At 44.9% G+C, this 23,295-nt stretch overlaps 1 protein-coding gene across 1 annotated transcript in view; it reads left to right on the plus strand.

Moving 5' to 3' along the window:
* Positions 1 to 12,539: 12,539 nt before the first annotated feature.
* Positions 12,540 to 23,295, plus strand: part of KANSL1 (KAT8 regulatory NSL complex subunit 1) — a 171,260-nt gene continuing 160,504 nt past the window's right edge. The window contains exon 1 of the mRNA XM_077806584.1: positions 12,540 to 13,323. The gene's annotated coding sequence lies outside the window, so the exon portion shown is untranslated. The remainder of the gene's footprint in view (positions 13,324 to 23,295) is intronic.

The raw sequence follows: 23,295 nt of genomic DNA on the forward strand, positions 1-23,295 counted from the left end.
AAGTCATGGGATTCGCTTCAAGACACAGCCATGCAATGAAAAGGATTACAAAATAAAAACAGAAGGGGCTTTTTTTAGTGTTTGTATTGGTCTACGTTTCGAAGCCATGATCCTGTACCATATCTGCAATGAAAGTAGGATTGGACCCTCAGAATTATAACTGCACACACTTGTCCTCCCCCTGAATAAATAAATACCCTCCTTTAATTTGTTTCTCTTGTCTCTAATCTCTCTATTTCTTTCCTAACATATACTTGAACCTCAAGGCTCATGCATGTGAATGCCTTCCGCCATCTCAATTTATCATTCCTGACTGTGCTATAGTAGGGAAAAGAAGTGTGTGGGGAGCTGTTCATTCTAGCCCTGGGTTACTTGCTGTGTAACTTTGGGCAAGTCACAATTTGTGTGCCTTAGTTTCCTCAGCTCTAACATGGAGGATGACAGCTATTTGCATGTTCTCTAGGGCTGATTATCAAGATTTTATTCATTGTGTGTAAAGTGAGTTAAGAGTTTCCACTGGAAACTTATGAAGAAAGTAAAAGATTCATAAAATTGGATTATTAAAACAGAATAATTAACATTCTAACTCTTAAACCAACCACAGAAATACTGTGCAATTTGGGACTTTGGTGTATGTGTTGTTTGATATCCATGAGATTACAAATATCATCAAATGACCAGTAATCTGTACAGCCTTTTACAAAGAGATTGTACCTGGTTCTACCTCTTGATTTCTTGTTCCTGAGCATAATTTCTGATACTGCATTGTCGTCTCATCTGCAGTAATTTTGCTGAAGTGAATCCACTCCAAGTGAGAGTTGCTTTAAGCCTTAAGGGATAATGTTACACAGGGTGTCTGAGTCTTTCCTCTGTGCTGTTCAAACTATTTGTTTGTATTATGGTAGCTCCTAGATGTTCTAAATTAGATTGAGACCCCTTTGTGATCAGTACTATGCAAACCGCTAGTGAGAGACCATCTCTCCCCTGAAGAGCTCACAGGCAAAGTAGACCAGACAAAGAGGGGGAGAGAAAACAGGCACAAGAGAGGTGAAGTGACTTGGCTGTGGTCATCCAGCAGGTCAGTGGCAGGTCTGGGAATAGACCCCACGTCTCCTGGTCTGGTGCCCTGAACCAGGCTGTCTTACCAAAGCACTAGACAGGATGGGAAGTTGGAACTGGAATGTCAGGTGCCAGTTGAGACCAGATGATTCTGGAACGTCCCCTGGCAGTTAGGCTGGGTGGTGGGAGAGGGACTGAGGCTTGTGCCGCAGAACATGAGGAGAGAGCGAGGCAGAGAGGGAAGGCTAATGGGAAGTGATGTGAAATGTGTCAGAAGAACTCCAGTTAAGGATGGGAGTATGAGATGAAGACAGGAACCAAATGAGCCAACGAAAAAGTGAGAAAGAAGAATTCACCCAGAAAGTTGCAAGCTCTGGGTCACTCTCTTACCTACCCGTCTCCATGATTTATTTGTATCACTCTAGCGCCTAGGAGCCTTACTCATGGATCAGCACCCCACTGTGGTAGGTGCTGTACAAACACAAAACAAAAAGACAGTCCCTGCCCGAAAGAGTTTACAATGTAAGTAGTTCTAAATATATCCTTCTTGTATATTTTCCTCCCCATTGAGTTAATTCTTGTCTGAGACAGTGCTGTTGAGAGGTGCGGTATGTGGCTTCTGCCAGGGCTGGCTTTGTGGGGGGTGATCAGGTGGTCACCCTGGCAGCCAGCTTCTGGGGGAGTGGGAGTGTGCGTGTGTCACATTGCTTCGCCACTCTGAGCAGGAAAACACCTAGGGGGCCCGGGCTTTAGAGGGTAACAGTCATAGTCTATTTCAGAGTAACAGCCGTGTTAGTCTGTATTCGCAAAAAGAAAAGGAGTCCTTGTGGCACCTTAGAGACTAACCAATTTATTTGAGCATGAGCTTTCGTGAGCTACAGCTCACTTCATCAGATGCATACCGTGGAAACTGCAGCAGACTTTATATATACACAGAGAATATGGAACAATACCTCCTCCCACCCACTGTCCTGCTGGTAATAGTCTATGTAACTGGGGGGTGAGAGTCAGTTTGTTGGCTGTGAATATCCAAATAGGTTACCTCAAGTCTCCTGTCATGTAGCTGGCAGGAACAGGTCACTGTAGACACTTGGTGGATAATGAACAATATGCACAATGACAGGAGGCAGGTGGCTATGTTGGGGCTGTGCTTTCTAACCTGGGCAGGCAGCTGAGACCATCTTCCTTGTGAGTATACTGCAGTTCCTATACTTCAGGATCTGAGTGAGACCAGGGATATAAAGGTAAAACCACACCATTAGGTAACAATGACAAGAAGGCTCCTACAGCCTCTGAGCATGCAGACCCCAGGTGTGTCTGCTGCACCAGCAGACTCTTGCATTGGGAGGCCTGGTGATTACACAGGACTAATCTTAAAGAGACGGGTTTCAGAGCAGCAGCCGTGTTAGTCTGTATCCGCAAAAAGAAGAGGACGACTTGTAGCACCTTAGAGACTAACCAATTTATTTGAGCATAAGCTTTCGTGAGCTACAGAAATACGGAATGCATCCGATGAAGTGAGCTGTTGTCACAGAGTGTGGGGGAGTCCAGGCCCTGCACCCCTCTTTCTGGGATTCACTGAGACTCTCAGCCAGCCAGTAAAACAGAAGGTTTATTGGACAACAGGAACACAGTCCAAAACAGAGCTTGTGGGTACACCCAGGACCCCTCAGTCAAGTCCTTCTGGGGGAGCAGGGAGCTTAGACCCCAGCCCTGGGGTTCCCTGTGTTCCTCCACCCAGCCCCAAACTGAAACTAAAACTCCCCCAGCAGGTTCCCTTCTGCAGCCTGTCTTCACGTTCCTGGGCAGAGGTGTTACCTCCCCCTCCCCCTCCTGGCTCAGGTGACAGGCTCTCAGGTCTCCCATCCCCAGGGCACATTCCCAGGTCAACACTCCCCCCTCCCTGCTGCGTCACATCGTCACAGCTGTAGCTCACGAAAGCTTATGCTCAGATAAATTGGTTAGTCTCTAAGTCGTCCTTTTCTCAAAGAGACAGTACACAATAGTACTGTGTACACTGCAGCACCTTCATTCTATTCCCATTGAGAATTGGCATCCCTTTGACAGTCCATAGCCCTTTAGGACTGGAGGGAGGGGGGAATGTCACTGGATTACAAAAATCATAATATATACTCAGTGATGGAGACAATCCAAGTAGAGATAACACTTGGTAAACTGCAGGAACTCTGGAGAATAATCTTCCTGACATCTGAGGCTACAGCTACACTGTCATAGGTGCCCAAAAATTGTATGGGGCTTCTCCAGCCTGCAGAGCTGGCTTCTTCACTTGAGCATGCATGTGTGTATCAAATAACGTAGAAAGGAAAGCGATACAAATATAATAGCGGGATGGCAAAGTTTAGATGCTAGCTGTGAGAGTCCACAGTTATGTTCCATGAGGGAGAACGGGACGAGTTACATAGGGACTGAGAACCTGTTCCTTTCTCTGGCTCTCCAAGCAGCCAGGAGGCGTTGGAAGGGATGGAACGTTAGGGTCAGAAGATTCCGTGGCAGTTGGGACCAGAAGGTTCCGTGGCCGTTGGGAGCAGACGGGCGGAGAAGGTGCCGTGGCCGTTGGGAGCAAATGGGTGGAGAAGGTTCTGTGGCCGTTGGGACCAGCAGGTTCCGTGGCCGTTGGGAGCAGTCGGGCGGAGAAGGTGCCGTGGCCGTTGGGACCAGCAGGTTCTGTGGCCGTTGGGACCAGCAGGTTCCGTGGCCGTTGGGAGCAGACGGGCGGAGAAGGTGCCGTGGCCGTTGGGAGCAGTCGGGCGGAGAAGGTGCCGTGGCCGTTGGGACCAGCAGGTTCTGTGGCCGTTGGGACCAGCAGGTTCCGTGGCCGTTGGGAGCAGTCGGGCGGAGAAGGTGCCGTGGCCGTTGGGACCAGCAGGTTCTGTGGCCGTTGGGACCAGCAGGTTCCATGGCCGTTGGGAGCAGACGGGTGGAGAAGGTGCCGTGGCCGTTGGGACCAGCAGGTTCTGTGGCCGTTGGGACCAGCAGGTTCCGTGGCCGTTGGGAGCAGATGGGCGGAGAAGGTGCCGTGGCCGTTGGGACCAGAAGGTTCCATGGCCATTGGGAGCAGAAGGACTAAGATGGCTCCAACCCGTGCTGGCCAGGAACAGAAGGCCCAAGATGGTTCAAGCTTTCAGAATGTCCCACAGCTGCTGGTAAGCAGATGGGGGCAGTGACAGCAGCAGGATGCTCTCCTGCCCTTGCAAAGGAGGAGATAGAAGGTGAGCAGCCAGGGAGGCGAATGGGCCATTGGGTAAAGTCTGTGAGAAGAGCCCTGTGGCAGACAAGAGCATGAGGCGAAGAGAGGGAAAGGGAGGGAGCAAGGAGAGAGACAGAGAAATGGACTGAGGATCGCCACCCCCCTGAAAGCTAAGGGGGCTCTGAGTTATCTCATTGCCCTGGCTGGGGGAGGGCTGAAGTGCTGCCTCAACTGTCTTTTTTTACATATAAAAATGACTCCATTTCCCCACCCCTATAAATTCTGTTTCTAGCTGCTGTGAACAGAAGTTGCACTCGCAGGGCCCAGATCCTGGCTGTTGTTGCTTTGCAAAGTTGGCAGAGCTGGGTGGCTGAGGATTCCCCTCACCTGGGGCAGTGCCTGTGTAGCACAGAGCCTGTGTTAAAGAAAATGCCTGCTAAACTGAGGTGCGCATATTTGAAACAATGGGTCTGAAGATGAAACCTGTGAGTCGCTGGTCTGGGCTGGGCTCTGCAGATGGTCGGCCTGTTTTGTTCTGCCTCCAGCACGGCTTACATGGACAAAGCCTCCTCCTCTGCCTTGTGACCCTTCCTCTAAAGACACTTTACCTCCGAAATGTGCTTTTAAAGGCTGTTTGAGGTTTTGCAGCCTCATTAATATTTTGAAGCCCACTCTCCCTATCAAAAAGATCATTCTTAAGGAAGCCTCCTAGGAGTGTGCCTTTTCATCTTGTTCTCTTTTTTTTTTTTAATTACCTCAGGAGATCCCTTTTAAGGGCTATTGGAGGCTCCAAATTGAATTTGATACCAAAGAGTTTGTGGGTTTAGAGGAGTTTGTGCTTTTTAATCCTTAATCTGCAAAAATACACCTTGGAAAATTCCTGTCAAAGCCTGACTTTTATTTATCTATTTATTTATGGTGGGTAGGGGGAGGCCCTCCAAAATCCATCAGGCATTGACAAGAATTTTGAGGTAATTTTTTTCAGAAAAGGAATTTAAAAGCATCAAGTCCCCAATATAAAATGAATAATGTTTTGGTACCAAATTCGATTCATACATTTTCTGTAGTATTTTTAAACCAATAAGGATGAAAATTCCCCCAAATTATTCAGTAGCCAATAATTTTTTTTATTTTGGAGTCCATCACCCCCCAAAAAATTAACTGGGGATTTGAAGCTTTTTAATCCCTTTTCTGAAAAAAATGACCTCTGAAAATTCTTCTATATCCTGTTTGATGCTTCTTATTCAATTTGGCATCAAAAAGCTCGGGCCCAAGTGCCTGTTGTTACAACCCAGTACACAGGGCCATAAAGGCAGGGCATCCAGAGTAGAGGGAGTCCCTGGGTGGTATAATGGTACCTCTGGGCTTCGCCACTTGGTTTGCACTCAGGGTAAGGAACTAGGAAATCAACAGCACCCAGTAAAAAGTCACTGCCAATGCCTCCAAGCCTCTTCCTGGAGCCTAGAAATCTGTGCCCACACCACTCCTAATGGACATTTTAGTCATTAACTGTGGTCACCTCAGAGATTATTAACAATCCTAACGGTTTAGAGAATCTGCCTAGGAGGAATGGGCATGCTTAGTCCTGAGAAAAGAAGACTGAGGGGGACCAGATAACAGTTTGCAAATATGTTATGGGATGTTATAAAGAGGACAGTGATAAATTGTTCTCCATGTTCACTGAAGATAGGTCAAAAACAGATGGGCTTAATCAGGGCCATCCTTAGGATTTATGGGGCCCTATGCAGTATTATTAAACTGGTGCCCCTATGCCCGACGGCTCGCATGTGTATTTTAGATAAGGGTGGTCTTTTGAAGGATTTATTTAAAAAATTATACGTCGAAGATCCAAGCATTTAAGGCTAAAGATGAATACTCAGATTGTGCATCTAAAAATCTATGCAAAGATTTTTTAGAGATGTGATTTTATAATCTTCAGCAACACACTAATGAAATATTTTTAAAGCAGATTTTAAACTAAGGTCCTGTAGTAAATGTAACATGTAACTGTTAACATGTTCTGAGTAAATATTACAGTAATGCACAACTATTTTTGCTGGTAAGTTCAGAAACTGACAGTATATACCTGAGGGTTGGTAAATGCCTATTAAATGGCTTCATTACCATTGAATGGCTCTTTAACAGTTTCAGTGTTGTGCTAATGTCTGGCAAGCTGGAAGGCTTTTTCACTTTTAAGTACTAGATCCCCTCTGGAGGAAGACTTACCAGGCTGCAGCAGTCAGGTGTGGTGGGAGCCTGCAGGAAAGGTGAGAACAAGGATAGGAAGAAGCGGGTGGGTGGACACTAAGACCCAGGTGTGCCCCAAATTTTCGGGTGCCCTACACAGCTGCATATGCTGCGTATGCCTAAAGACAGCGCTGGGCTTAATCTGCAGCCAGGGAGATCTAGGTTAAATATTAGGAAAAGCTTTCTAACTATAAGGGTAGTTAAGCTCTGGAATAGGAAACTATCCCAGAGAAGTTGTAGAGTCCCCATCATTGGAGGTTTTTAAGAACAGGTTGGACAAACACCTGCCAGAGGTGGTCTAGATCTACTTGGTCCTACCTCAGCACAGGGGGCTGGACTTTATTACTTCTCAAGGTCCCTTCAAGCCCTTCATTTCTATTATTCCATACTGATGCTAACTGCAACCAAGCTACTTCCTAGGGCTGCCTCAGCTTCCACAGCTGCTGAATGCACCCCGGGCACTGTCCTCTTCCTGCTCCTCAGTGGGAGCAGAGCAGACTCCCACAATCTGGCCTGGTCTGGCCCAATTCAGTGCTTCCTCCAGTCTCCCCAAGAAAACACCAGGAGTACAGTACCTCAGCACTACCAGCTGCAGGCCACTTCAGCCTCTTCAGCCCTCACTCTCTGCTAGAAATGGGATTGGAGACTTTCAGAGTAGCCCTGATACAGATAGCAAGTGTAATGTCACTCTTGCTCCAGCCTCTGACTCCTTTCAAGCAGCCAGACATTTTGGGGTATGGTTCCCATTCTGTTCAGTTTCCTAATCCATCAATCAGGCAATAGGGTTTTCAGGATCCCTTGGGATGGATACTATTTTGTTTGGGAGAAAAGAACTTCCACTATGGTGCTGCCTAGGCTGTCTCATTTCCCAGCTGCCTTCTCTTTTGATGTTACAGACTGTTCTCATTTGGGGCTAGCTTTTATGGCCCAGACATCTTTACCCATGTTCACTAGCTCCTTACAAGGTTCAAAATCCCCTGCTCATACTTCTAATATCACAAAAGAGGGGAAGCCACAGAAATCCATGTAACACCAGGACAAAGGAAAAAGAAGGCTAAAGCCAGGTCAATTTTCCTCAAAAATATACACAGACAGGTGCCATACGTAGTGAGGAGTCCCACATTTCCCTTTCAGATTAAAATATTTCCTCAGATTAAAATTTCTCATGTTTTAAGACCCTGGTAGTCAAGAACAAAACTAGGAGAAAGTGTAGAAACTCTTTATTGAACTTACAGGAAGAAAGTAATAATAAAAACCAAAACAAAAGGGCAGGCTTAATTCATTATCATCCTGCTTCTCCTTCCATACCTTCTTCCTCTCAGAACAGGGTCAGGAGAATAATTGTATGGATTCTAGCCTTTAGTCTGTTTCTCCATGGGGCTTGCCTACGTGGGTGAGATTCAGATCTTCTGCATTAAGGGCCTCAAGGGTTTTGCCAAATCCATGCTAGCATGGATGGACACCTTGTCAGACATCCTTTCCTACAGTATTAAAAATCAACACACTTGGAGCACTTCTTAAAAAAAGTTGTTTCTTAACAAACATCTTCTTTTAGGCTGCTTTCATAGATGCAATCTGCTTCTTTGCTAGACTATAGTGTGCAATGTGATGTTCTGATGATATGTGACTCCCACCCTGGAAGGCTGATGACCAGGAAAAACAGCAATCACAGAGTTCCATGGGTGAATTCGATAGGTTGCGGGTGTCCATGCTATGGGTGAAATCCATCTCACTGAGGTCAGTGGGAGTTTTGGCATTGATTTAAGTGGGTCCAGGATTTCACCCTACACCTCAAATGGTCCAGGGATTTTGATCTCCTTAGAGAGGCAGAACAGCACCAATCTAACAGAATTCAGAGCAATCTGCAAAGCCCTGGTACTGTGGATTAAAATCAGCACTTCCTTATTATGATTCACAATAGAACAGTCCTGGCCTACCTCAACAAGGTGGGGGGCATCCGATCCTCATGTCTCCACAAGAAAACAACTTTTACTCACTGTGGCAAAGAATAATCTCTACTCAAGGAAGAATCTCTACTCTGCACAGGATCCAATTCTACATACAAATCCATACAGCCTGAATTTAGTCACGCTTTTTAAAGATGATATCCAGAAGGTAAAAGCTACTTTGTTACATGATTGCTACACTTCTATAATAATCCATTAAGAAGTTTAATAACACAGCTTCTTTGATTAATTAAACAAACCCACTGTTCTTAAAACATATAAACACTTCTCAGATCTGTTACCATTCTAGCATCATTCTATCCTAGAATTCCTCCAGAATGGTTTATGGAGAGGACGGAACATAAATTCCCTGTAGTCCGGGTGTCTGCTTTACCAAGTAACCTACAAAATTAAAGACATATTTTAAAAAATTAGGATCCAATTCTAAGTAAGAACAGAACGGGAATTCCACATCAGTGATGTTTGATGCACAAGTATCCTTTCTCTAGTTTCCCTATTAAGTTTAGGAATATCATCCTGTACAGCATGATTGTCATCTTGGACTTTACACAAAAGAAAAATCTCAGGCTTTTTGCACATCAGTTGCATTTTGGTTTGTTCAGCTAGTCACTTTTCAAAGCCTCTGGCTATATTAGATTCTGTCAGACTCAGCTGGTGGGTGACACTATCTTGATTTTTGGAGTTCCATCATTGCAAGGGGATCAGTGGATGCCCAAACCTTCTCTGTTGCTGTCCCAAGGACTTGGAACTTGTTTCCTGTGGAGCTTATGGCATAGCTCACCTTTCCTCAATTTTAAAGATTACAAACATTACTCTTCTAGATGTGATTGAGTGGATAGAGAATGGGGCTAGAAACCAGGAACTGAGCTCTAATACTGGCTCTAGCATTGACCGACCTTGGATAAATTACGTATCCTCTCTTTGCTTCAGTTTTCCCAAATGGGGATATTTATACCTATCTCATGGCAGGGTTGTGAGGCTTAACTACCTAATGCTTGAACGGTGCCTTGAAAATGTAGAGTAGCAAGTAATATTATTTAATCACTCTCAGGCCCTGGGTAGGATTCTCCCTACTGCAATGCATTTTATAATAATCTGGCCATTTATGTACAAAGAATATTAAACATAAACAGAACAAAAGATTGCACTGTGAAGTGACTAAAATAAATCGGATTACTTAACAATTTAGCATTTTTAGTCTTACATTTCAGAAAGGGTCTCATACTTAAAAATGGTTGGCCGCCTTTGTCTTCTGATCCTGGGAGGATGGGGGGGCGAGGGGGGGAGCAACTGGAGATGTAAAGACCTCTTGAAAACTACAAGTTTATCAGCTGTATGCTACTTATGCCCCAGCTGAAAAATCTCTGGATAGAAAATGTGAGAGAGACACTTTACATGCACTAAAAAAACAGCTTTTCCTATCCTGGGTCTCCTGGACATGGATTCTTGCCCTTTATCTGAAATGTTATTATTGAATAAACTGCTGCAGCAGCAGTAACCACACTTCCTCCATTGAGAATGAAGAAATTTACAGTATAACTGGAAAAACAACATAAAGGGCTTGCCTTTGCTAGGAAACAATATGTGTGTTCTCATATGTGTTAGCATCCTAATGTTGATAAGGCAACTTGTAGTTTTAACAGGTCAGCAGATCAAGGTAATACCTAGGGAAGAGCCTATCAGGCTCATGAGTTAAAAGTGCAAATTGCCTTGTCTGCACTAGGATTTTAACGTTAAAAACCAGGGGCAGATGGCGCCTCCAATTAAATGGGTGCACTATACTAAACTGCTGAGGAGGGACTGACCACCCGCAGCTACACCTTGTGCCCTGGCAGTGGAGGTTGTTTGAGGAAGGGAGGTCTGGGTGGTGGTGGTTGGGGGAGTGGGTTCCTGGAAAGCAAGCAAGCCCACCCCACACCCATCCTACAGCAGCAGCTCTTCTCTGGGCATTGCAACCTGGTGCATAGTGTCACATCACCACCCAGGTTTCGCTTACTCTTGGTTTGTGTGGATGTGGGGGATCATTGGAAAGTATTGTGTCAGGGCTTCCAATGTGTGACAGATATGGTAGTGGACAATCCTTGTGGGGCTTTTGCATTTAGCCTAATAACAATTGCCCTGGCTCAGCTAGTAGTTTCTTCAGGGGGACAGTCTTCGGGGGAATTGCTAATAGGTTATGTGCCAACAACAGGAAAAAACACTTTTGTTTTTCTTGTAAAACCAACAGGGACAGATGCCGAAAAATATTCAGGGACACATGGTCACCCTAACTGCAGGAATCCTCCTGCTTTTCCATCTCCCTCTTCTCTGTGTTCCCCAGCTCAGAGCTGTGCGCTGCAACATTACAGGCGCTCCCCAGATTTTCCTTTCCCCTTCGGGCCCTGAAGTGGTGTGATGGCATATACTTGTGTTTATCAAACCCAATCTCAGCTCCAAAGTATCAGATGCATTTTGTCTTCAGAGATCTCTGACTCTGAGGCAAATGTGGTTCCTGTACCCTCAGAAGCCGACCATGCTGAGAACAACAGGATCCCCCCTTTCTTGCTCTCCTTCTGCATGACAGGGGCATTTACTCCCCCTCCCCATTTCACACAGTATCTTTGTTCACAGGACTGTGGGGTGATGGTCAGCTGTGCAGTTTGCCCCTTATCTCATTCAAGCATGAGGGTGAGTGAGCTGGGGGAGGGGGGGCCTGATCCAGGTGATGGGCCCTGCCTGGCTGCCCCATGCAGCCCTCCCCCTCCTTCCAACATCTCCGGGAAACACAAGCAGAGGCAGGGACAAGCCGAGACACCAGCATCAATCACCCCTGCCGCCCCTCCCTCTGCTTCTGACTGACACCCCCTCGTCCAACCACACCGGCACATGCCCTCCCCGCGGCCAATGAGAAGGGAGGAGGGCGGAAGATCCCCACTTCAAGGCTGGTTGAGCTGTGCAGGTAGGTGCTGGGATGTGGGAGCCGAAGCTGGAGCTGGTGCAATCGGGGAAGGGGGAAAAAGGGAGCCGTGAAGCGATGGGCCGGGGGTCAGTGGCAGGGCCGGCAGCGAGGCTGCGGTGCCAGGCGGGGGGGGGTCTGTGGCATTGCAAGTGCACGTTGCCCGGAGAGAGGGAGCGTGCGGCTGGCAGAGGGACCGATCACCCCCTCTGGTGCTGCCATAGACAACAGGCCAAGTAGTGCTGGGAGCCCCAGTCCCGCAACTTCGTGCGAGGAGCCAGTTGGGCTGGGGGGGCTGGGGGGGGGAGGGCCAGAACTTTCTCTGATCGAGTCTGATTCCTGCCGCTCCGCAGAGAGGAGTGATCGCTGAGAGCTAATTCACCAGGCCAAGGCGGGGGGAGGGGGAAGGAGGAGGAATGATGATTGCACAGCCAGAAAGTGAGTTTTGGGGGTGGGGGAATACAGGGTGGGAGAGAGCCCTCACGTCGACGCTAGACATTAGACGCCGGTGTCAGGGGCGAGAGCTGCAGCGGCTCCGTCCCACACGAAACGAAGGGATATTTTGTTGCATTTGCAACAATGGTGATGGCTAAACGAGCAGGCCAAATGCTGGGAGGCGCTAGAGCAGGGATGGGGTGTCGGGCGGGGGGCATCCCTAGGTGGGCCGGGAATGAGATCTAACCTGGGCCAGCCGCCAGCGCAGGTCCCACCGGGTCGCCACCTTGCAGGTCGGATACACAGGAGGGGGCTGGGGGGTTTAGACAGGCTCTGGGGTAGCGTCGTGTTTGAAGAGGGTTTCAAGTGCCTGGCGCAAGGACAGTTTATAACTCCCGAGCTGCAGCGAGGTTGAACCGTGCATTTGAGTTTCCAGGCGGTTCATCCGTTGGGGCGTCTCATCGGGCGTTTAGGTTTTGTTTGTTTACTTGTGTTAAGGAAACAAAATGACCACAGACGTGCAAAATCCCAACGATCCCTAAGGAATTTACAGGAGCAAAAGAAGGCGAGAAGGAGGCTCTGGCACGAACATGGCAAAGCGTCACAGCAGGAAACATGGCATAGAGGCTGTAAAGACTTTAGATATTCAATTTTAGGAAATGGGGTAGAAACTATTTTTAGAAAACCTCCCCCCCATTTTTCCAATCCTCCATTTTACCCAAACATTTTTAAAAATGGCAAATTCCAGACTCTCAAGGTGGGTTTCTAGAACGATTTAAAACAAACAAACAAAACCACATCAGAAATAACCAAATGACTTTTTTTGTTGTAAACTATTCCCCTCCCTCACCGCAAAAGTCCTTATCCTGAAAAATAAATTAGGGTGGCAGACGTTACTAAATGTAATATGAAATTAAGTGATTAAGGTGTAAATTAACATGGAGGGAATTTCCTAAAATGGGATTTTCATAAGAGCCTAAGGGAGTTAGGTGCCTAAATACCAATCCATTTTTACATTACTTTGATCTCTTTACCTGAATCATTAATCTATATAGTGTGCAGATTTTTGTTTGTGCTTTCCAACTGTTTTGTCCTCCAGAAGTTTACGGAGTTGTGTCCAGTTTTCCCAGAATAATTCTTTACACAGTTTGCTTTGTGTGTTTGCTCTGTATTCTGTCTTTCTGGGGTAAGGTGGTGGTGATAAATCTATTTCTCCCTAAATCCTGATTTTTTTTTGTCTTTTCTCTTTTTTCCCCTTAAGGCAAGTTGTTTGTGGGCTATATTTCTTTCCCCTAATTAATTTTTTTTTTTTTGTTACAGATACCAGATTTCCACTTCTTCAAATAAGAAAGATTTGCAGAACTACTAGAACTTGGTTGGATCTGGAAAGATTAAGAGTCCCTCACAACTCAAACCTGAGTCTTTTCTGAACTGTTCCAGACACTATGGATTCTATCAAGATGTCCTGCAAGGTAGGACCTGCCATCTCTTCATTTTTATATTGGTACATTGTCTTAAGAGTTCTGCTCAATACAGAAATGCCTGAACTGTGAAAAGCACCATGGTATCTGAAGTCTTTGTTTAGAATTCTGATGGTGCCGTTTATTCTCAGGAAGGGTTTAAAAACCAGGACCCCTCTGTCACTTCCATGAGACATATCTAACCAGAAAATGGAGATCCAGGAATATAGCTCAAACAAAAGTTCACTTTCCATATCTAGATTTGATCTCTTTTTGAGGAAGAAAATCATTTGTCTAAAATTGGAAAAATGCAATAACTTCTGGTGTTTTATTTTGTTTTAGCTTCTTGTGAGTGTGTGTATGTATTTTTTTAAGTGTGAATTTAATCTTTGAAAATTTTTTTATTAATAACTATAATTTTAGTTAAGTATTTCAGGATCACTCAGCATGGTACCAGAAATGCTATATCAGCTTTTGATACTATGAACTAAGGCCTTCTGACATAGCGTATTTGGGAGGTCACTGTATGTTGTAAATTAGTAGTTGGGTAGTCCCTGCTGAAAATGTGGGACCTAAATATCCTTGCAATAACTTCCTTAATATTTTTAATAATTTTACAGAATTAGTAGAAATTATTTTCCAGAGTGTAAATCAGCTCAGTCTGAAAACCTGATAAGCAGGACAGAAAATCTATCTGGAGATTTCCAAATGCATTAGAATTGACAGTGTCTCCATATTGTCAACGCCTCTCCGACCATATGAAGTTATAACCTGCTACTACGAAGTCTTTGGGGTTTTGTCTTTTGTAAACACTTGATAGGGCTTGATGAAGTGAACACTTTATACATAAGGCAGAATATTGCTGGGACATTCGAAACATTTTAGAAATAATAAAGACTGAAGGGGAATGGAGCACATCTGCTGAGTCCCATCTAGTTTATTCTAATGCAGCCTCCATTACTCCACTTAGTGAAGGATTGATCCTTAAGGTATTCTGTCTAATGCTTTGTTCATCCTAGTTTTAATTGACTCATTAAATTGAGCTTCCACTGCTTCAGTCTGACTGATTTCACCGTTAGGAAATGTTTCCTGATATTTGGCCTTTTTTCCCCCCTCTTTAGATTTATCCCACTGGTCCTAGGTTCCTAGTTGATTCTCCCGAAAATAATGTCTTTCCTTGTTGTGTACGCCCCTCAAATGCTTGTATGTGGCTGTCACATTCTCTTTGCTGACACGAATCCTGGTATTGTTATACGTGCTTGTAATTCCCACAGAGTTTTGCATATGCCTGTCAGCATGATCTAATGTACTCAGCATTGACCCAGGAAATCTAAAATTCTAATCTTTAGTCTTCTGCTGAGTCACTGTTTGGCATGGATAAGTCACTTCACCTCTCTGTGCCTTGTTTTCTCCATCTGTAAAATGAGGATAATACTGATGTGCCTGAAAAGGGGGTTGTGAGGATTAGTTGATATTCGTACACCGCTTTGAAGAAGTAAAGCATTCTATTAGTAGTAGTGATTATTATAATGTCAGGATTACAGCTGTCTTTGGCCAAGCTGTATGCATTTAATAAAAATCAAAAAGGACAACAGTCATAAAAGGAGAAAGGGTCACAATCCTTCTCCATACTAAGCATTTTTCTTATTTGTCATGAAAGCCAACTTTCCTTCCCTCTCCTCCTCCCCCTCCCCCCCCCCCCCCCGAAACTATACAGGGCAAATGAATGACCCTGCCTTCAGTGGGATTGCATAGGGTGGAATTTACAACATGTTACAGTAAAATGTCTAAATATCCATATGAATGGATATATTAGCTAAGTCTACACTAGTGATTGATCAGCAGCTGGTCAGCATAAAAGTATAGACCCTAACCTATGCTGTGTATGTATTTACAACATCAACAACATAAAACCCTAATACTATTGAAAATACTTCTCTGCTACAAGTTTTGGAGGTTGCCGCTACATTTTAGCAGTGTGATTTTTTTCCCCCCCAAAGGTGCTCTGTTCCTGTAACTTCTGTGGATGGGAGCTATAGGTGACCAGCACCTATGAAAAGCAGGCCTAGATGTGTTTGAAAAATATATTGGAAAAAGACTACCCAATTTTAAAATTGCCAATTATTAATTAATGGATTAACTAGGTAAGAGTTTGCCATAGGTATATAATGCACTTTGATGCCTATATACAGATATCCTGGGACACCTTATAAAATTAAATGTAGTCAGCCTCATGTCTTGAGCGTGATGTAATATGAGAAGATTCTGGTCAGTTTAATTGCTGATATTCAGGGCCCAGTAGGCCTCAGTGAAAGGGACAAACCATGTCGGTTTCATGCTGCAGCTTGGAAAAGTTGTTAAATAGCGCCAGAGTTAAGTAACCTGAGCTGTTCTTGGTGGCTGAGAGAGAACCAAAAAATGGAGGCTATGGAAAGGGTAGAGTAATGAAAGCAACCTCCCTTCACTAGAATCAGGAGGGTCTGGGGTAGGTGTAAGAGGGAGAGAATTAATTTCTTCTGCCTTCCAGTAGTCCGAAAGGTCTGGGTGAGAGGATGTGTTTGAAGCAAGTGGTTCACATCCTCTGGCTAGTAAGCATCTGATAATGAGAGAAATATAGCTCTTCAAGAAGGATAGAGGCACAGCATCTTGTTAGGACTTTCAGCACATTCCCAGCATTTTTTTTTGGAGTGGGGCTGGGCTTCACCAAGGGGATATCCCTGCACTTTACTGGGGGTAGCGGTGTCCCTGCACCCACTCATCTTTTGTGCTGGTGCTGGCTAATAGTTCTAGTTTTCAGCTAGTTGGTGTCTGATAAAGCTTTCATGTCTTGTCATTATTGCTTTATTCCCTCAATAAATGATAGGTTTCCCTAAACTTGTATTGGGATATCACAGACTAATGCAAAATCATTGCATATAATGCAAATGTGAGTGCAGAAGATGAGGTCATCCTTAAGCACAGCCGCCAAGTTTAGTGTAGCTCCTTATATGAGATTTCTTATAGCTCATGCACGCACATGCCAGCAGGAGGGAGGTTTAGTCACACAGAACTTGAACGTCGTGTGTGTGTGTGTGTGTGTGTGTGAGAAACACAGGTTAATAGTGTTCTTCTAGGGCAGAAGACTAAGAAGTGGAAACTGATAAAAAGCAGTGAAATTGGCCAGTCTAGTTTTATTGTCTAATCCGAGTGACCTGCAAAAAGTAAACCAACAGCGTCAATTGTGAAAAGTAACAGACTTTTACAACTATTGTTGTTAATCTAAGAGGTTGCTAGTAAAACAGAGAAGACTTTTAACCTATGAATCTTTATTATCAACCACTGAAAGCTGTCAGTGTCTTGAAATTCCCAGATTTTCTGTTGCCTCAGAAGATGAGAAAAAGCAAAAGACCATATTTGTAGGAAGTCCAATCAATTAAAAAAAATGTTGCCATGAGCCTGAGGCAGGGGCTGTGGTCTCCTTTTGGTCAGGATAAAGAAGTATTGGAAGACTTTCAGCTACTCTTTTTCCTTTAGGGCTGGCTATTCCAGGTACTGTCTTTTAACAGATGAAATATACCCCCATTCCTGTTAACAACTAGCTAATGCTTCTAAACCTTTATACTGTTTTCTAGCACATGTGCAGCTCCACTGTTGCTACCAGGAGTGGAAGCACTTGTGTAGAATGGATGCAGATACGTTTACCATGGTATCATTTTACTCTGCAGAACAGGATTAGGGAACATCATGGTTAAAATGCCTGCCTGATGTCTACGCTAATACTTCCACCATTGTCAACATCAGTGGAGCTGCACTGGTTCTAAAGTAACAGCCGTGTTAGTCTGTATTCGCAAAAAGAAAAGGAGTACTTGTGGCACCTTAGAGACTAACCAATTTATTTGAGCATCAGCTTTCGTGAGCTACAGCTCACTTCATGGGTTAGTCTCTAAGGTGCCACAAGTACTCCTTTTCTTTTTACTGGTTCTAAAGAAAGGATACAAAAGTTCCTAGTGTAGATCCACCCTTAAGAACTGAAAGCATCACTCCCATAACACTGCTAGCCTTCACCTTTCTGGTGTTCCAGGTGGCAATAGGTTTACATTTGGTGCAGAATCACATTTCCCTCCATGTGTTTTCCCCTTCATCACACAAAAGTGAAATAACTCCTCATAATTAGCAATTAAAGCAATAAAGTTACAGCTTGAGCTATGCCAGTTTTGCTAAGATGAAACATGTTAGTTTTATTTATAAATTTTATTTTATTCCTTTAAGACTTGTATCAATCTTGGGGACCAAGTATAGCCCTCAATATAAAATCAACCTGTTGACCAGCATCAGTTTAAGCTTCTTAAGAAACATTCCTGTAACTGATTCCATCATCATGCTGCTTAGGCAAATGCCTGAGTAAATTGATGGGGACTGAGTCTATACCAGTGGTTTTCAAACATTTTTTTCTGGTGATCCAGTTGAAGAAAATTGTTGTTTTGTGAACCAACGGAGCTGGGGCAGAGGGGTTTGGGAGGGACTCAGGTCTGGGGCAGAGGGTTGGGGTGTGGAGGGTGAGGGCTGCAGGGTAGGGCTGGGAATGAGGGGTTCAGGGTGTGGGAGGGGGCTGTGGCAGGGGATTGGGGTGTTGGAGGGCATTAGGGCTCTGGCTGGGAGTGCAGGCTCTGGGATGGGGCTGGGGATGAGGGGTTTGGGGTATAGGAACGGGCTCTGGGTTGTGGGGAGGGGCTCAGGACTGGGGCAGGGGATTGTGGCGTGGGCTTACCTTGGGCAGTTCCTGGTCAGCGGCGCAGCGGGGGTGCTAAGGCAGGCTTCCTGCCTGTCCTGGGACTGTGCTGCACCCCGGAAGCTGCCAGCAGCAGGTCTCGCTCCTAGGTGGAGGCATGCAAGCAGCTCCGCATGGTTCTCACCCACAGGCACCGTCATCCTGCGCAGCTCCCATTGGCCAGCCCGCTGGCAGGAAGCCAGTGGGAGTGCGGAGCTGGTGCTCGGGGCGGGGGCAGCAGGCAGAGCCCCGTGGCCCCCTCACCTAGGAGCCTGACCTGCTGCTGGCCACTTCCGGGTGCAGCTCAGTGTCAGAACTGGTAGGGACTAGGCTGCCTTAGCCGGGCAGCACCGCCAACGGGACTTTTAACGGCCTGGTCGGCAGTGCTGACCAGAGCCACTGCGACCGAATGCCTTACATTCCGCAACCCAGTACTGGGCCGCAACCCGCAGTTTGATAACCACTGGTCTATATTGTCCTTCACCTTGTGTGCAGTCGCATTTGTGCAAAACTAATGTAAAATCCTACCATTTGATTTGGTAGCATTGTACAGCCATTTAGCATCAATGTATATTATGACACAAGGTGCAAGGCCAAGACAGTGGTGAACTGTGTCCATTAGCCTTACACTATGCCATAAAAGTCAACGCTGTGTGTTCCAGTTGGTCTGATAATTTCAGCGTTGTCAATAGTTTGTGGAGTATGAATAGATAGTACTTCCTGTATCTACCTGTACCTTCCCCTGTAGGAAGATGTACTTATCCATATTCCACAGATGGGTGCAGTATTGGAAAGAGGCTTATGCCTTCCTCTGAAACATGCAAAATTTCCCACTATCAGACAGACTTTTAGACAAGATAGACCATTGACCTGCTTACTATAATCAAGAACCCGTGTACTTCATGGCACAATGGGACCATATTCTGCGGATAGAATGCTTAAATTCTGTGGCAAAGTTAATTTATTCTATCATGGTGAAATATCCTTCATTATCATTTTCCCGCCCCCCCTTACAAAAAGACACACTACTATGGCTCATAGTTGATTATTTTCAATTTTAGGTACTTTATACCACAGAGTTTCTAGGGACAGAAGTTAAAATCATTCCCCTCATGTTTTGATAATAAAAAAAAAAAAGTTAAGTTCCCAAATTTTTTAAATTGTAGACTTTCCTTGAATATAGGAACAAGCAATGGATTTTTTTTAATTATAAACTTGAGCATCAAATTAAGCAACTTAGTAACTGTTTGCTTTTTTTAACTAAAAGTATTACTTTTTAATTGGACTATGTAGCTTTTTGCATGAGGAATTTATTCTTCCTCCTTGACTCTATTAAGCAACTCAAAACTTATCCAATAATCTGAGCGGCCCAAGGAGAGCCTGTTGTAATGTTATAGAAAAATATTTGAAATCAATGATCTTGCCATTGTGTGATGGATCTGTTTTAGCTCCAGTTTCTTTATTTATAGTTGTGGAACCAGACAAAGGTCTCACAGTTCTGTGTTTAGGGCTCAGAGAGTATAGTGTGCCCTTTTATTTTGAACATGTCTTTTTGTTGTTGTTGGAATATTTAATAAACCTGGAAGCCAGTATGCAAAAAATAAAGTTGAATTAGAAAGTGGAGTGTTTCCAGGGAGGTCTGTAATTCAGTTTTCTTCTGTGACCCCTGTTCTTACTAACTTCTGCTTGTTTCTCAAACTTCTAGTTTTCTTTCCAAGGTTAGGAGTCTCTCCATATACCTGAGTTTCCTATAGTAGCATAACTTGCATTGCAATAGCACCTAGAGGCCCCAGGCAGAATTGGGGACTCTATTACTTTATGTACTGTACATGCATATAACAAGACTATCTTTGTCCCTATGAATTTACAATCTAAGTACAATGAGAATAGGTGAAGGCAACAATCTAATGTGGGGAACATAAGGTAATTGTCAATTATAATTAGTGTAATAAGCAGCAGTCAGCATACCAGTTGCCTAACCATTGTTGAGTGTTTTGTAAGCATCAGAGCAGGGGAGGGTTTTAAGAGATTCAAAGGAGGATAATATAGTGGCTCTGCAGATTTTTACAGGGAGCTCTTCCTGTACTTAAGGGAAGGCATTGGAGAAAACATGAAGATGTTTGAGCTAAAAGTGGACTCATGAGCTATGTAGGCTGGTATTGTTGGTTGAATGAGGGCAGGGGTCAACTGTCCAATAGCATATATGAGATGATGGGGAAGGTGAAGCTAAGCTGTGAAGTGCTTTAAAAGAAAAGACAAGTAGCTTGTGTGGTGGAGGGTGCAAAGGGGATCGAGGTCTGAATTCAAATGGTTTTTGCAGCAGCATTTTGGATGGATATAATGGAGAGGTGATGGTGTGGTAAAATATGTCAAGACCAAAGTTACAGTACTTTATGGGAGAAGAGGGCCTGAGCAAGTGTTTTAGCTGTGTGGACAGAGGAAAGATGGTGAGATGTGCAGCAAGAAGGGGCATGATTTAGACATGGGCTGTCTGGAGGCATGGAACTAGAAATCTTGATTCTCAGTTAGGTCTTTCAGTTTAGCAAAAAACTCTTCCAAGACAGAATGTAGAAAGGATTGGAAACCGTCATGGTTTTTCTCCTCATTGCTATGAGAAATTTTCCCTGTTTATTCAATGATTCCGTCTGTCAAGATGTCTTTCTGTTTCCGTGGTGCTTATGTCTGAACACATACTGCTACTGGAACCATTATCATTGGTAGGAGACTTCTGCCTTCTCTGCTTTTGTGCTGATCTAAATCCAAGATATTGTGTGTGTGTGTGTGGTGGTTTTTGTTTTTTTTAATATATAAAGTGGCCAGGGATGCTTCTGCCATTGTAAAATCCTATCTTGGTTCAGTACCCTGCCGTTCTAAAGGGCAGTTTTTTTGGACCAGTGGGAAATAGATCCAGAGCTCAGTGCGAACACTGCTACTACCTAGGTCTTCATCATCTGACCCTATCCCACAAACAATTTTTTCATATTACCCTTAGGAAGCCAGTATAGCTCTTGCATAGTCCAGGTATGTGCCTGATCCAACACTGCTGAGGACACATCACCCTGATAGCTGTTCTTTGTACTGGCTTCCCATTGTTTAAATACAGAGTACAGTTCAAGGACACTGGACTGATTTTCAAGGTCATGCATGGATCTGGTCCTAGCTACCTGAGCGGCTGTCTCTTCCTCAATGACCTCTAATGATAGATATGTTCCACTGGAACAATGAAACTGTCAAACAAAAGGGGGGACTTACGACCACAGGAGACAGTACCTTCACAGGAGCAGGACCAAGACTATGGAGCTCTCAGCCAGATAAGGTAAGTAAGATCACTGACTTTCCCACTTTGCTGAGTCGGGGCCTTACCTTGGCCACTAGAAGAAGCAGTGGATCTTCAGTCCCTGCACTGGGGCTGGCAATTGGATCAGATAGCAAAATGTTGTCCTGAAAAAATTAGGAAGATATGTAATCTATGACTTCCATAACTAACAGCATTGATGGGCAGACCCAGAGTGGGACTCATTTAAAAAAGAAAATCACCAGCGTCTTGCCCTTGCTACCTGGAAGCAGTACATTCAGGCCTTGTCAAAACATGAAGGTTGTACTGCTTTACCGCAACCAGTGTGTTAGCAGAGTATTAGTACTGTCGTGTCGTTAAAGTGGTACAATCCCTTAGTGTGGGTGCAGTTAACCAGTATAAAAAGTGCTTATATTGGTATCATTTATTCCTGTACAGCAGGGGTGAGGAACCTCTGGCCCACACGCTGGATCTGGCCGCTGCTTCTTTTAATCTGGCCCGTGGCAAGTCTCTGCGCTGCAGGCTGGACGCCCCGAGCCTCAGCGCCCTCCCGCGGGGCTGGAGCTGTGAGCGCTGGCTCGCCACCATGTCCCTGCAGCCCCTAGGTGGAGGGATGGTGAGGGAACTGCCTCCCTGACCCGCACCCCCACATGCACCCCAACCCTCTGTCCCAGCCCTGAGCCCCCTTCCACACCCAATCTCCCACCCAGAGCCCACACCCTGAACCTCCTTCCGCACCCCTAGTCAGAGCCGCACCCCAGTCCTCAGCCCTGAGCCCACTCCTGCACCTCAAGCCCCTCCCACACCCTGAACCCATTTCTGGCCCCACCCCAGAGCCTAGGGAAGCCCCAAGCCCCCCCGCAGGGCTGGAGCCGCGAGCACCAGCTCACTCTTCTGCAAGGGGAAGCTCCAAGCCTCTGCACCCCACTCCCCGTGGGGCTGTGTGTGGCCCCTGACTGATTTTTTTTTTTGATGTGGGTCAATGGCCCCTGCTAGAAAAAAGGTTCCTCACCCCTGCTGTACAGGAATAAGCTATAATGTTATAAGGAACCTTTTATACTGGTTATAAAATCACATAAATGTAGGGCTGGAAGGGACCTTGAGAAGTAATGGAGTCCAGCACTGTGTAAGGTCAGGTAAACCTAGACCAACCCATTACAGATGTTTGTCCTACTCATTTTTTAAAACCTCCAATGATGGGAATTCTACAACCTCCCTTGGAAGCCTATTCCAATCTTAACTTATAGTTAAAAGTTTTTCCTAATATCTAAACTAAATCTCCATTGCTGGAGATTAAGCCTGTTACTACTTCATCTACCATCAATGGACCTGGAGAACAATTGATCCACTTTCCTCTAACAGCCCTTAACATATTTGCAGACTGTTAGCAGGTCCCATTTTAGTCTTCTTTTCTCAAGACTAAAAATTCCCCTTCCCCAGTATTTTGGGACTTCACCTGTCCTCCAGGAGTTGTCAAAGATAATTGCTAATGGTTCTGAGGTTGTTTTTGCTGGTTCGTTAAGTACTGTAGGGTGACTTTCAGCAGGCCCTGCAGACTTGAATACATCTAACTTGTCTAAATATTCTTTAACCTGTTCTTTCCCTATTTTGGTTTACATTCCTTCCCCCTTGTTAGTATTAATTATGTCAAGCATCTGGTCACCTTTAATCCTTTTAGTGAAGACTGAAGCAAAATAGACATGAAACACCTCCGCTTTATGGATATCACCAGTTATTAGCTCTTCTTCCCAGCTAAGTAGAGGACCTATACTTTCCTTTGTCCTGCTCCTAATGTATTTGAAGAACTTCTTATTGCCTTTTGTGTTTTGCTAGTTATAACTCATATTGTGCCATAGCTTTTCTGATTTTTGTCCCTGAATGTTTGTGCTATTTTTTGTACTCTTCCTTAACAATATGTCCATGTTTCCACTTTTGCTACGAT

The sequence above is a fragment of the Eretmochelys imbricata genome, chromosome 27 (assembly GCF_965152235.1).
Source record: "Eretmochelys imbricata isolate rEreImb1 chromosome 27, rEreImb1.hap1, whole genome shotgun sequence".
In the NCBI taxonomy this organism is placed as follows: domain Eukaryota; kingdom Metazoa; phylum Chordata; order Testudines; family Cheloniidae; genus Eretmochelys; species Eretmochelys imbricata.